Raw genomic sequence first — 16135 nt, forward strand, 5'->3', positions numbered from 1 at the left:
GAACTGTTGTCGACGCCGTCGGCGTTTTTCCCGCGTTCGCTCAAAATGCCTGCGGCGTTGGTGACTGTTGCCGGAGCCTCTGATATAAATAGGCATTTGGTGCCGCAGCTAAACGTCGTCTCCCTTCCCTCCCCCTCCCCCCCCTCCCCCACGGCCTCTCGCGCGTCGAAAGAAGGCGCGTTTGCTCTACATATATGATGATTGTAAAGGAGGAAAGAGACGCCTACTTCTGCAGCCCTTAAGGAAGCAGAACACGCGTTTGTTCTCCGCCGTGCGTTCACTCGCCGTGAAAGAGCGCGTCCCTCGCGCCCTTTCACTCGCACATACAGCGTTCGGCGGCGCGCGGCGACGATTTCATCTCGATTGACGTCATACGGAACCTCACGGCGACGGCGACGGCAACGGCGACGCCGACGGCAGAAATCTGCTTTTGAGTGTCCATATAATTGCTATCGCAATAAAATTAAATAAGGACCCCACCACAAGGACCCAATCAGTACTGAATAAGACGCTGGTCGAAATTTTCCGAAACCACACAAATTCTCGAAATCTTTATTTAAAGTTAATGCGCAGGAACGGGTCCGCACCAGCCTTTTACGGCTTGCCAAAACTTCATAAACCTGGAATCCTCTTACGGCCAATCGTAGACTTTTCGTGCTCCCCACTTCGATCACTATCCACATACTTGCACCAGATTATATCACCCATGACTGGAAGGACAGCATCCTACGTGTGCAACCCTGAAAACTTCATCAAGCTCATATCAAATGTACGCCTCGAAGATGAATGCCTGGTCTCTTTTGATGTGATCTCCTTGTTTACCAGAGTACCCATTCAGTTAGCTATATCCGCGACAAGGGATGCCCTGGAACGCGACGACACACTCGACGAGAGAACCCCTTTGAGTGTAGACGAGATCTGCTGCCTTCTAGAGTTATGCCTGTCAAATACCTACTTCACCTTCCGAGGCAGCTACTACAAGCAGGTGAAAGGAACTCCCATGGGGGCCTCAATTTCCGTCACCTTGGCTAACCTAACTATGGAGAATATCGAAGACAGAGCTCTGAGTACTTTTTCCCCGAAGCCAAAAGTTTTCCTTAGGTACATGGATGATTGCTTCTGTATCGTGAAGGAGTCGCCAGTCGAAAATCTGCAGAGCCACTTAAATTCCATAGACCCGGATATACAGTTCACGTCGGAGCGCGAACAAAATGGATCGCTACCATTCCTAGATGTACAAGTAACACGAACCAATGGCAATCTAAAATTTTCAGTCTACCAAAAACCAACCTACACAGGCCGCTACCTACACTTTGCATCCAACCATCCGGCAAACCACAAGGCATCGGTCATACATTCTTTATTGAAAAGAGTCGAAACTCATTGCACATTGGAATCAGATCAAAAGAAAGAAAGGAGAACGGTTCTCAACGAACTCAAAAGGAACGGCTACACAATGGAATTCATTCGAAAAACAACCCGACAACAAAAGAGAAAAAACAAACTACGAGACCTCCAACCGTTGACTTCCCCTCGACCACAAAAACGAGTGTCCATCCCATACGTCAAAGGTACCAGCGAAGCTCTCAGCCGAATATTAAAAAAGGAAGGCCTCAAAGTCGCGCATAAACCGATGAACACTTTGAATATCCTCATTCCTAAACCAAAAGACCGTCCACCAAAAGAAAAAGCTCAAGGCGTCGTCTATAAAATCAGCTGTGCCGACTGTCCGGCCTCGTACATCGGGGAAACCAAAAATCTAAATAAAAGAAAGGGTCAGACAACATGAAAATGACGTCAGAACATTCAACCGAATATGCAGCGCCGTCGCCGAACATTCTGAAGACGCCGACCACAAGATTTCTTTCCAAGAAACCCAAATCCTTCAAACAGAGACAAACTGGCGAAAAAGGCTACTACTGGAGTCATGGCACATGCAGAACACGGCGGGTAATATAAACCGCGTGAAGGGCATTCTTCCTTCTTTGTATATTCATGGCCTTGCAGACGCGACGAAGGGAAGAAAGGAACCCCCGCTATAGGTCAGCAACACCAAAACATCTCGTCCGCCTTCCCCCCCCCCCCCCCCCCCCCCCCGCCCCTTGTCAACGCATTCCCAGCATCGGACAACCCAGCCGACCAGCGACGCCGAAGCCCCCCCCCCCCCCGCCACCTCTTTCGTCTGTCAAGAACAGGCGCCCCGTCAAGTGTCTCCCCCCCTGACGCTCTCTCCCCCTTCCTCTCCTTTCTTACGATGGACCTTTTAGAAGCGGCACACCGCCACCTCCGAAGAATACCCCCTGAAGAAGGAGCCGAATTGGTTCCGAAACGTCGGGCTAGTAAATTTTCTTATTTGGTTGGAGTCAATCTCGAAGTCTTAAATGTTTATTTACTGAATGAATCAGCAGAATCCTTTTTCTATTTTGCACAAAAGCAGTGTGGAAGCTGCACTGCTTAGCGCCAACGCTGCAAGGTTCCTGCTCAGCATGTCTCTGGTCCACTCCAGCCAATCCCGTGTCCTGCCAGGCCCTTCGATCGCATTGGCATTGACCTGTATGGACCCCTTCCAAGCACAGCTCCCGGAAACCGCTGGATAGTCGTCACCATCGACCATTTGACGTGATACGCAGACATAGCCGCTCTGCCTGCTGCGCTCCTTGCTGAATGTCGCATCGTTCATCGCACCACCACCGCCTACCATCCCCAAACTAATGGTCTGACGGGAAGATTTAACCGCACCCTTAAAACATGCTCTCCAAATACGTCACCTCTGATCACACTGATTGGGACCTCATTTTGTCATTCATCACGTTTGCCTACAACACTGCACCACAGGCAACCACAAACTTCTCCCCATTATTTCTCTTGTATGGCCGCGAACCTTTGACTACCCTCGACACCATTCTTCCGTACAGATCCGACTCATCCGAATCTACGCCCATCTCTGAAGCTGCCTGCCGCGCAGAGGAACGCCGTCAGCTTGGTCGACAGCTGTAAAGGTACAGCATTCGACCAATGGCAACAAAAATCTCACCCGCATTGTCAATTTCTTCCAGACTCCCTTGTGTGGCTTTGGGTTCCTGCCATTCCTGCTGGACTCGCATCCAAGCTTGTTTCCAAATATCAAGGACCCTACTGTGTTGTAGCGCAGACATCGGCACATAGCAACCGCGGTTGCGGCAATTTTTACTCAGTGCAAAGCTGTCGAGGATGAAGAAGCACCGTCTACATCGCGGTGGGTGGCGAACTGGCGACAAGGGCGATAATGAGTGAAAAGCGTGTCTGCCGCGCTGTGACAGAAGTCGCTGCGAGCGCTGATCTGTCACGAGATGACGAGAATTGCAGCTTCCGCACTGCTTTTGTGCAAAATAGAAAAATTATTCTGCTGATTCATTCAGTAAATAAACGCGTGTTGACGTAGATTTGTTTGTTTTCTTGATACCCTGGATAACTTGACATTCGGTTAATTCGGACATTTTTTCTATCCCGTGAAATTCAAATTAACAAGGTTTTACTATAGCTTATTAAGGTGGCTGATTGGTCTAGTTGGTTTTTTCATATGTAAAAGGCCGCCTGCGGCGCGAAAAAGAAGAGCGAGCATTATCGAAGTGGCTCCGGACCAAGAAGGTCGCATCGCCAGCTCCGCTCTGGCGACGGGAGACTTGGGGGTCTGGCTGAGTCCGTGACTTTGGCCGTCCAAGGTGTGGCCCTCGACCTCGGAAAGTTCGAGTGAGGCTCCTGGACTGGCTGCAGCCTCTCACGGCAGGACCGGGCACCCCAGAGAGGATCACTGACATGGGTGAGTTGGTACGGATGCATGGCTTCAGAACGGCGCAACAAGGAAGACGAAAAGACAAAAGAACACACGAACACAAGCGCCGACTCACAACTAAAGTTTATTCCACATCACAGAGCAGATTTATACACACACGTGGCCACACACCCAACGCAAAAAGAACAACCAAAAAACCAGAACACGTTAACCATTCAGGTACAGGATTTCTTTATCCTGTAGCGCCTTTCTTTATCCTGTAACGCTTTTTGGTTGTTCTTTTTGCGTTGTGTGTGGCCACGTGTGTGTATAAATCTGCTCTGTGATGTGGAATAAACTTTAGTTGTGAGTCGGCGCTTGTGTTCGTGTGTTCTTTCGTCTTTTCGTCTTCCTTGTTGCGCCGTTCTGAAGCCATGCCCAGAGAGGGATCCTCTTCCGCGGCAGACCGGCACGTTTGATGATCCCCGGAACGCCACGTCGGCACTCGGGAAAGGAGCTGGACGGAAGCGGCGGCCGAGCACGTCGCTAGGCCTAACCCGTCGCGCCTCCCTGCCACGTCAGCAACAGCGACCTGGTCAAACAGGCTTTGAAGACGAGCGAGCGGACGGACCGACTTCTATGCAGCATCGATTATGCGACAGTTGGCAAGAACCACAACATGGAGAAAGATCCGATAAGATTCCGGCCGGGAAAATACGTGCAACGAGAACAACGAACTCAGTAAGAGCGTCTCATCCTAGTAGCGTCACAACAGTAGGCCAGAGTTGCCAGACTTTCGTAGAGGAAACGCTCAGAACTAACGGAGGCGGAACTTAGAGCATATTTATTGATTCATTAGGTTGTTTTGTTAACCTTTATTTGTTCATTGTGTTTTAGTTCAGTGCATTCTAGTTTGAATGAGTCTTTAGTTTGAGAGTTTTGAGTTTGTGTGGGATTAAAATCTGCTTGCTGTGTCGCCATGCGTCTTCCAATCCCATCTCTATTAACACCCGCATGCCTCTGAGATCAGTGACAACAAAAAAACATCACAAAGTCAGGCAACCCTGTACTATTGCTTAGACGCTACAAATAAGAGTCACCTTGCTGTGCTCGTCGTTGCACGTTTGTCCGAGTCCAAAGCTCGTCGGTACTTCGTCGGTGATGAACTCGTCAGTAATTCTTCAGCGATGGCGCTCGGCGTTGCTTAGGCCCACCTGGATAGGCCTAGCGTCGGGATGTGTCGCACCTTCTTGAGTGCCGACGTGGCATTCCGGGGATCATCAAACGTGCCGGTCTGCCGCGGAAGAGGGATCCTCTCTGGGGTGCCCGGTCCTGCCGTGAGAGGCCGTGGCCAGTCCAGGAGCCTCACTCGAACTTGGCGAGGTCGACGGCCACACCTTGGACGGCCAACGTCACGGACTCAGCCAGACCCCCAAGTCTCCCGTCGCCAGAGCGTAGCTGGCGATGCGACCTTCTTGGCCCGGAGCAACGTCGATAATGCTCGCTCTTCTTTTTCGCGCCGCAGGCGGCCTCTTACATATCACAGTTATTCATACTGGTAATACACAGCGCGAGAACAGACACGGGGACGAAGGGCAGACACGGACAAGCGCTGACTTCCAACTGATTATTTTATTGACAGACATGCTTTATATATGCATGATAAGGAACAGATAGAAAGAAAAAAAGTATTTCCACTGACTAGGAAACAAACAAAGAGACCGAAAGAACTAACAATCACGGTGGCCTGCTGCGCATGCCCTCACATTCCAAGAATCCCTGTCAGAACTGACTCGCACCTGCTTCTTTCCCTGACCATCTGAGCTGCCTCACTGATTCATCTCACAGATAACTGTGGTGTGCTTGAACTCCGGGGTACACCCACACGTGCTAACATGTTGGGCCAGCCCATCATCAATCAGCAGCCGGATGGAGGAAGGTGTGCCCTATCTTGGTTTTTTTTCATGCAACCCGGTTATAGCAATTATTGTTTACAACAATGGACTTGGCACTTAAATATTGGTATAAGTGAGTTCGACGGTATTGTTCAGAGTGAAATCGAGTAGCCATCAGTAAGTTTTTTGATGTCATCCATAATAATTAATTGCCGTTAACTAAGCTTTTAATTACTACGCTGAATGCCGTGCTGTCAATGATGAGTTAGTAGGAAATTGAAAGAAAAAACATGGCTTCCGAAGAAAGGAAGGACACCATGGCCAAAGCTTGTGAACCTGCCAGATGTGAGCTGTCTAACCATAAATTAGACGGTTGGAGAGGCTGATGAAGGATGTGCTGCTGTGCCTGACAAAAGACGGTTACTGGTTTTACAGTTACCACGCCTGAGGCTCTTCGAATTTGTGACCACTTTGTACACAAAGTGTGTACATACCTGTAAAAAACAAACATTGGTAGTTTCTTGTTTGCCACTGACCGAGTGTCACCTACTCGGGAGCCAGAGGGTTGCACACAGGCGTACATTACCCTCGATGGAAGAGAGATACGACTGGCAGCACAGCAAACAAGGATTTAATATGCATAAGATTGGGAAAAGCACGAGGCACACGAAACTAAAACTATAATTCGACAAAAATGTTCACTCAAAATAAAACACAAAACTTGGACTAACTACAAACTACTAACAAACAATACTCCGTCTCGGTTTCAGAGCCTGGCTCTGTCTTGAAAGTCTCTAAGTCAGTCCTAGCCCTGACTCATCAAAGTCTGGCCACCCTAGACTCGGCCTAACTGCGACACAATGTAGAAATGTGGACTCTTAATTACGGACCGTCAGTTTGGAGTTCTTGTCATTAAGTCTACGTCGTGCTCGTTCAGAGTGTTGCTGGTGCCATAAGTGCCGACGATTCGCGGTTCCGTCGACCTGACCGAATACGTGGCTGGTGCCCCGGTAGCCGCCGCTGACGTGTCAATTGCCTGGTTAGGCTTCACGGAGCGTTCTTCGCCCTCCGTCGATCTGCATGGCGGGCCGGTGTCATGGCGATTATCGGTTGATCGCACTCAGCCGAGGAAGTGGAGTTCTTGTGAAGACCGGAACCACCGTGAGCAGCAGCAGCCGGTTTCAGGAGCTTCGCCCGGACGTCTCCGAGGTCTACAGCCACGCCTGGGCCTTGCCAGCGTCATGAGCTTCGTGGCCGGGCTCTCCCCGTCATCAGAGCATAGCTGACGAAGCGACCTTCCAGTCCAAGAGCCACGTCGATAATCCTGTTTCGTTGCTTCTACCTCGCGGATTACACCTCGGTTCGCGTGCCTCAAGCGCCCGCGCGGTTTCGAATGCTCTGCTTCATCTTCATTTTCGTGTACCGCCGGCGTCCAACTCATGACACGAAGCTTAGTTTAACTGTGGCTTACTCAAGTTCATTTTCGTTAAATATATTTTTTTCTTAATTAATGAGCAGCGTCTCAAAGGACTAATGGAAGTCAACTGTAGAAGCATACATCATGCAGGGGCGGCACAGAGACACAATCTATGTCAGCAGGCTGTGACGAAATAACATTTCAAAAGAACACAAGATTTAGTATTGGGGGAATGAAAAATCTACAACACACTCGCACACAAGAAAAATGCAGTCAAATTTGGTATTAGGATACTTTTAATAAAAAGGTTGTCGCAGTTTCACCTGAAAGGCGAAGCATCAATTACGATAGCAAATTTGTAGAGAGCTATACGGAGTAATGATAGTAGCTTTATCAGCTGTATAAACTTGCAGGGGCGTAGCCAGAAATTTTTTTGGAGGGGGTTCATCGGCCCGACCGGGGGGGGGCAAGCGTCTGCTTTCCTCTACGTGACGTGATCGATAATAAATATCGGTAGTTTAAGCACCCTCTATGTATGTACATCAAAGACATGGGACCCCCCCTCCCCCCTCGCGTGTGTGTGTGCTAGAGCACTGCACGGGCTCGGGCTTACCTGAAAGCCCGGGCCCGTGGGCCGGGCCGGGCCGCGTAGAACTGTTTTTTCACGGGCTCGGGCTGGGCTCGGGCACGGCGTGTGCTTTTTGACCCGGGCCGGGCTCGGGCTTTCTGGTGGTGTGCATGTAACGTGCAGTGAGTTATTCTCGGGCGACTCAACTCTGAAAAACATTATTTTTCGGTCTCGGGCCGGGTTCCGGCCGGTTTAGAGTCGGGCTCTGGCCGGGCTCGGGCCGGGCTCGGGCCTAAGGTAAAGGGGTGGCGGGCCGGGCCGAGCGGGTAACGTAGATTATTTCCGGGCCCGGGTCGGGCCCGGGTCTCGCCATAAAAGTTTTGATCGGGCTCGGGCGGGCCACCCAACGTAATAACGGGCCCGGGCCGGGCCCGGGCTGAAAAAATCGGCCCGTGCAGTGCTCTAGTGTGTGCTTGTGAAGAAATTAAGTAAAAAGTAATGTAAGCTCAGTAAAATACAGTAAGTACGACAGGTACAGTGGGCGTTTGGAGCAACCGTCTCTCATCGCGCCACTGAATGGACCAGTCTTCGAAAACGCATCATTAAGACGACCCGCCCGATCGGAGAAGACATCATTAATTGTTAATCTCCGTTAAGCGTAGATGGCGTCGTCCTCGTCGGGGCGAAGTGCGTTTCACAAGTCAAGGACGGCTATACACGTGAAAATGCACGTGTGACCATGCAGCAGTGGCGCACCGACGGGGGGGGATTCGGGGGTTGTAACCCCCTGTGATGTCAGGTTCTTCGGGAGTGAATTGTTACACTGAGGCAGAGCCTCCGTTCAGGAAAGACAAAGTCATTTTCTTTTTCAAAACAAACTTAATATTCAACGCAAGGAAAGGGAGGAAAAGAAAAGAACACTAAACAGAACACAGAAAGTACATAAAAACCAAAAGTACAATTAACCCCGTTAGTCCACGCGAGAAGAGTCTCAATCAAAACAAAGAAACAAAAATCATCGAGTCTTAGTTACTCGGGCACTTGCGTTGACGGCGTGCACTAGAACTTGCGTTGACGGCAGTAGTGACGTGGCGGGCAGTGGCATGCGAGGGACGCGGACACACGGTAGAGCCAACCCGGACGTCCGAGTCCAAGGTTGTCGGAGTCGAAGACCGACCAAGTCCGACCGCTGTAGCTGAGCGGCGCCCGTACCGGTTCCCTGGTTCGCGGCTTCGCCCTGGCGCCTCTCGTCAGCGTCGTTCCAGGCCTCTGGTCACCCCCAGGTGACCTCTGCTCTCCGCACGGCAGCTCAGGACCAGCAACAGGAACGCCAACCGGAACAGGCACGCCAGCAGGAACAGCAAGAGGAGCAGGAACGCCAGCAGGAACACGAACGCCGGCAGCAGCAGCTTCCGCAGGAATAACCGGGCCTTACGCTCGGTGGATCCCTCCAGGGACAACCGGGGCCATGCTGGTTCTGTTGAGGCTCTCGGGTTCGGGTCTGGACCCCGACGACACCGACCTCGACACCAGCGATCCTTGCACCCCGACTCCGAGCGATCTCTCTTCGAGCGTCCCAGTCTCTTCTTCTTCCTCGTTCCTCGTACCACAGCCTGTGGTTTCGTGTCGACCACTGATTGGTCGATTCTCTTTCTCCCTCGTCTGGTCGCTCGTGCCACCGCCCGCCAACATCGTCGTCTTTGTCGGCGACTCGATGGTGTTTAATTGGAGCAGACGCTCCTGCGCAGTGCGTTGACGCTGTCTACTCACTCATGACAAAGAGTCCCCCCCGCGATAAGTTTTTTTTTCATAAAAAAAAACGCAGTACAGAGTGAGGGGTATAGCGACACATGTACAATGAAGTTGCAAAGCGACACATGCACAATAAACACACACAGTAAAAAGGGGAGACCAGCTACGCTTGTAGTCTACTCAAAAAATCTGCGCCTACATTCTCAGAACCTCAAGAAAGTCTTTCCATTTCATACATTCTCAGAACCTTTTATGTGCTCTACCTTGAAAGAGTACTCTTTCATGACAACGTATCCTATCCATTTGTCGGGCGCGTTGGAGCGGACTAGGAATACCTTATTGATGTCGGGCGCCTTGACGCTAGGTTTGGAAGCCAGCGCGCTCTTAATAGTTTCAAACGATGCTTATTGATCGTTCCAGAGTCCTTCTCTAGTCTTAAACCTAGGAATTGGATTATCCGTTTCTTCCTCTTTAAGCACAATGAATGTCGATGCTTGGACTGTCTCTAATGGTTTGCGTTCTTCGTAGCGTTTCAACATATTGATGTGAAACAACTTCCTGCTGTTGCCAAGGTCCAACCAATAGTTGAAGTCATTTTTCTTTCCCGTGACGACAAAGGGTCCCGTCCAGTGCATCAGCAATTTATTATGTTCTGTTGGGAGTAGTAGCAATGCTCGCTCCCCAACCTTCAGCTGTCTGCGACAACTCTTTCTGTCGTAATATTTATTTTGTGATGCTTGTGCCTTGGCAAGGTTTTCATGCGCTAGTTTTAGCGTTTTTTCCAATCGTTCCCTTAGATCCAGTACATATCCGTAAGTGGTCTTCGCTTCCTCATCGAGTTCATCTTTAGTCCACAGCTCCTTCAGGACGCTCAATGGCCCCCTTGCCTGATGACCATATATCAGTTCGAAGGGTGAGAACCCGAGACTTGTCTGCGGCACTTCTCTGTATGCGAAGAGAAGAGGCGCAAGGTATCGGTCCCACATCTTCGGTTGCTCTTGACATAGCTTGCGCAGCATTCCCTTTAGAGTGCCGTTAAACCGTTCAACCAAACCGTTGCACATTGGATGGTAAGGAGTAGAGCTGAGGTGTTTAACAGCAAGCAGTTCATTCACTTCTTTCATTAAAGATGACGTAAAACAGGAAGCCTTATCGCACAGGATTTCTCGTGGAAACCCGATCCTAGAGAACATTTCTAGCAAACCTTCAGCTACTGTAGCTGAATCAATAGCCGCTAGCGGTACAGCGTCAGGGTACCTCGTGGCAAAGTCTACCAACGTTAATATATAACGATTGCCTTTACTAGAAGTTGGCGACAAAGGACCTATGATGTCCACTGCCACTCGCTCGAATGGTGTATCGATGAGCGGCAAGCGACCGAGTGGGGCTTTGCCGAGTTTCCCTTTGGGAAACGTCCTTTGGCAGGAGTCGCAAGATCGAACATATCTTTTGATATCTGCTTGAACGCCGGGCCAGAAGAATGCACCAAGTACTTTCTCCGTGGTCTTCTTAATTCCTCCATGTCCGGACAATGCATTTTCATGCGCGAGTACCAAAACTTGGCTACGAAGTTTCTTTGGGACCACAGCTTGTTGTACCGTCTTTCCGGGACAAAACTGGTAATCGCGATACAAGATCCCTTTATCCATGTAAAACGACTGTGCCGTTGATCCCACGCCAGGAAACGTTTTGCCGACCTTCTTCCTGCAGATGTCTAAACTCGCATCTTGTTCTTGTTCCTTTTGAAACACCTGCCTGGATACTTGAAGCAAGTCCAAGACGGTCGTGCGCTGCTCAGTCGCGACTTTCGCTCCCACCATAACTGGGTTGTGCTTTTTTCCACAGTCCGTCCTTCTACTTCCAGGGAGGTTACTGGTGCTGCTAGGAGGCTTCCAGGCTGGGTCGGGATCTGTCGGGTCCCGTGATCCTGTAACATTCCCGACTATCACGTCGTATAGTGGGGTTCTCAAACATTTCACGATGGCAAGACCTGAAAAATATGGCGAAGAGATGTGAACCTTCGCTTCCGGCACTTCAATGGTACTTCCATCAGCGAGCAGCAGCGTTGCCTTGGTGCCGATCATCGCGTCATCCGGCACAAGAGACCGGCGTACGACGAGACTGTTGCTGCCCGTGTCGCGTAGTACCGATACCGTTTTTCCATATACTTCTCCTGGCAAAACAGGTAAGTTGTAGAGTCCCGTCGGTTGATTTGGAGACACTTCTGTCGCGTCTTCCCTGTCAAACTTAGGCTCTTCTTTCTTGCAATGAACTTCGACAGGTGAAGAAAGACAAGCCGATGCTTCTTTTACATTGCCCCCTTTTCGTTTGCAGGACTGGACGTCATGTCCCGTTTTTCGGCAGTACCCGCAATAGGGCTGGTTGACCCTTACGCGGCAATCTGATGCTTTGTGTCCTGATTTTCCACAAACAAAACATTTTATGCTCGACCTCACAGTTTGACCAGCGTCCTTTTCTTTGTTTTCATCTTGTTTCTCCCGGAAAACAAGCAAGTTGCTTTGTCGCTGGGCTTCCATGAAGTGGTCAGCCGCTTCTGCGATTTTCTCAACCGTCTGACAGTTCCGCTCACGAAGAAACAGTGAAAGACGACTATGGCAGTTATTCAAAAGCTGTTCAGCGACTATTAAGTCCCGAACCGCGTCAAAAGATTTCCCCTGGACACTCATCTCTACCCATCTGTCGAAAAAACTGAAAAGTCTAGTAGCGTACTGCTTAGCAGTCTCATTATCGTAGGGCTTACTCCGACGAAATTTTTCTCGATAGCCTTCGGCAGTACAACGAAAGCGCTGGAGCAATGCCATTTTGACCTTGTCATAGTCCATCGACTCCTCAGGCGACAAGCGGCCAAACACTTTCAATGCTTCCCCATCCAGACACAAACTCAGTGCCGTGGCCCATTTCTCTTTAGGCCATTCCTGCCCATTGGCGACACGCTCAAATCTCTTTAGATAAGCGTCTAAGTCGTCTCGATTCTCATTAAACACAGGAATTAAGTTGTGAGGGTTCACAAAAGATGAGCGACTTCTTTCCGATTCGCGGCTAGGAGTTGCCAATTCTGTGCCACCTCCTGCCTCGGCTAACTTAAGGCGTAGCTCCAGTGCCCTCTGTTCAAGCTCTAAACGCTGCTTGGTTGCCTCGCGCTCCGCGAGCCGTTCCTCACGTGCTTTGGCAGCCTCCTCCTGCGCCCTGTCGGCTTTCTCATCTACCCACTTTCGCAACTCCGCGCCCTGCAGACCCATACGCTCGCCCAACGCCGTAAGCTCTGACAAACTCATCTCGATGACTACACGGTAATGATAACTGGAAGAAATGGCTTTGTCTTGTCCTGTCCTAGCGGACGCCAATTTTGTGATGTCAGGTTCTTCGGGAGTGAATTGTTACACTGAGGCAGAGCCTCCGTTCAGGAAAGACAAAGCCATTTTCTTTTTCAAAACAAACTTAATATTCAACGCAAGGAAAGGGAGGAAAAGAAAAGAACACTAAACAGAACACAGAAAGTACATAAAAACCAAAAGTACAATTAACCCCGTTAGTCCACGCGAGAAGAGTCTCAATCAAAACAAAGAAACAAAAATCATCGAGTCTTAGTTACTCGGGCACTTGCGTTGACGGCGTGCACTAGAACTTGCGTTGACGGCAGTAGTGACGTGGCGGGCAGTGGCATGCGAGGGACGCGGACACACGGTAGAGCCAACCCGGACGTCCGAGTCCAAGGTTGTCGGAGTCGAAGACCGACCAAGTCCGACCGCTGTAGCTGAGCGGCGCCCGTACCGGTTCCCTGGTTCGCGGCTTCGCCCTGGCGCCTCTCGTCAGCGTCGTTCCAGGCCTCTGGTCACCCCCAGGTGACCTCTGCTCTCCGCACGGCAGCTCAGGACCAGCAACAGGAACGCCAACCGGAACAGGCACGCCAGCAGGAACAGCAAGAGGAGCAGGAACGCCAGCAGGAACACGAACGCCGGCAGCAGCAGCTTCCGCAGGAATAACCGGGCCTTACGCTCGGTGGATCCCTCCAGGGACAACCGGGGCCATGCTGGTTCTGTTGAGGCTCTCGGGTTCGGGTCTGGACCCCGACGACACCGACCTCGACACCAGCGATCCTTGCACCCCGACTCCGAGCGATCTCTCTTCGAGCGTCCCAGTCTCTTCTTCTTCCTCGTTCCTCGTACCACAGCCTGTGGTTTCGTGTCGACCACTGATTGGTCGATTCTCTTTCTCCCTCGTCTGGTCGCATCGTGCCACCGCCCGCCAACATCGTCGTCTTTGTCGGCGACTCCATGGTGTTTAATTGGAGCAGACGCTCCTACGCAGTGCGTTGATGCTGTCTACTCACTCATGACAATTTCACACACCGTTGATAAAAGACTCTGCCCAAGGGGCACTCAAGTCTTCAGGTCTTTTTCAGTGTCAAAAAAGTGCTAAGTAATCTGTAGCGAGTTGAAAATACAGCAACGTATTGATTCTCTGGACATAGGCTATCCATATCATAAGAAATAATTGTTAGTTCGCTACCTCTTTCTCTTTAAAAATATCAGAAATTTTGTCCTGTGTACACATTGAAATATAATGTGTCTGTGCATGGTGTTCACACTGGAAATTAAAAGATGATGTTGAAGTGAAAAAATACGGATGAGGGTGCCGCCGTTGGTGTTTCTAATGCGCCTGTTTTCCTATTGCCAGGATTTTCAGAAATATAGCGAAAGTATGAATAAAAGCCGTGCACGTCCGCGTCAACAATTATGCAGTTAGCTTTTAGCCACAATAACACTTTAAGGGAAAATGTAGAGGCAACTCAAAAGAAACCATACACGTTTGGATAACAGGACTCTGGTACTGACATTATAGGAGCTCGAGCGGCGCGGGGGGGGGGGGGGGGGGGGGGGGGGGGGGAGGTAGGGGGGGGGGGGGGGGGCAGAGCCCCACCCCCATGAAAACTCCGGATGGGGCTGGATGGGGCTGGATGAAACTCCGGATGAGCCTACATGCAAAGCTTTGCATGTAGGCTCTGTACTGCACCTTAGAGTTACTGTGTATAGCTCCCGCAGGGAGCCACCTGCGGGAGTCATATATATTAACTCTACTGCACCTCGACAACACCATTGTGAATTTCGCATGGTTACTACAAACTCACTCATTGTCCCGCCTTTTCACCCTTCACCCCACGCAAGATCGCTCGCGCCATCCTTTCTGCAGAGCAGAGCCCACAGTATATCGCTGCTCTAGCAGCCGCAGCAGTGGCATAGCGGATATGGTCTTGCGCTAAGCAAGACCATAGCCTGCTAAGCACGACTCTGCTTAGTACGACGTCTGCTAAGCACGACGTCGCAGGATCGAATCCCGGCCACGGCGGCCGCATTTCGATGTGGGTGAAATGAGAAGCGCCCATGTATACCGTGCATTGGGTGCACGTTAAAGAACCCCAGAATCCCAGGTGGTCAAAATTAACTAGGAGTGCCCCACTACGGCGTGCCTCGTATTCAAATCGTGGTTCTAGCACGTAAGACCCCAGAATGTATTTTACCGGCGAAGCGGTTCTAGCTGACCGTAAAAAGTGCCGCCTGCGCCGCAAAACCTCGCCGAGCTATGACGTCGCTGCATTGCCTAGCAGCCACCTCGTGGAGCGGGGCGTGCCTCGCCTCCTCTCCGTGCCGTGCACATGTTGCCTTGACATGGGACGATAAGCAGAGAGGAGAGCATGCGCGCGGCGCGCGCAATGCTCGGGAGACGGAAAGAGAGAATGGGCGCGAGATAGAATGAATGAATAAAACATTTATTGAAAGTTATATGTTGTATCAGTTATTGCTGGAGAGGGTCGGGCCTGGTCCCTATTCCGGGACTCCGTTGGACAGGGCTGCCACCCACGCCCGCTCCACGAGGCTCCGCTGGTTCTCGAGAGCCGGGCTGGACAAGGCCTCCTCCCACCCTTTCCACGTCGGCTGCGTAATTTGCTCTATGCTGCTGTTTGCTTGGCACGACCAAACCATGTGGTACAGGTCAGCCGGACCGCCACAGAATTTACAGGTAGCGTTAAAATGTTCGGGATCTATTTTGGCGAGCACGGCCGGGCTGCCATACGACATAGTTTGGAGCCTGCGCAGACGAGTCTCTTCTGCTTTAGTAAGTCCCTTAGCGGGATGAGGTAGAGCTTGTCTACGCAGGCGATATAGTTGCAGTATATTTGCGTATGTTGTAATGGGTGCTGGTAACTGAATGCTGCGGTCGGTAACTAAATACTGGTAACTGAATGCTACAGTTTACCGGTCGAGGGGGAGCCGAGCCCCTCCTTTAAGGAAATGGAAGAGGCGGCTCTTCGCTTATGTTTGGCCTCAACATCGTGCTCCCTCAACTCGGGGTCCGCGGCTCTTCGCTGACGTTTCGCCTGGGCTTCGGAAGCCCTCACGAAAGAATCGGCCCGTCGACGACGAGTCCTTTCCCGAGCGTGTTCGCGGCGGCGTTGCTCAAACCCGTTAGGGCACGTCGCCAGTTGCTCATGAATGGTTCACACTCCCTCAAGCAATGCCTCATGCCCCCGTAAACGCTGCCTCCCAATTACGACGACAAAAGAGAAGCGACATTCTACGCTGGAATGATTAGCGGCAACGCAGCCAGCTGTGGAAGCAGACGACGACGATGAACGCGGGAGCAGTGGCACGAGCGCGTGTCGAGCACGAGCGCAAACTTCACTCTCTCCCAGCTCACGCTCTCTCAGCTCGGTGATGCTGCGCACGACAACG

The sequence above is a fragment of the Dermacentor silvarum genome, chromosome 7 (assembly GCF_013339745.2).
Source record: "Dermacentor silvarum isolate Dsil-2018 chromosome 7, BIME_Dsil_1.4, whole genome shotgun sequence".
NCBI classification, from domain to species: Eukaryota; Metazoa; Arthropoda; class Arachnida; order Ixodida; family Ixodidae; genus Dermacentor; species Dermacentor silvarum.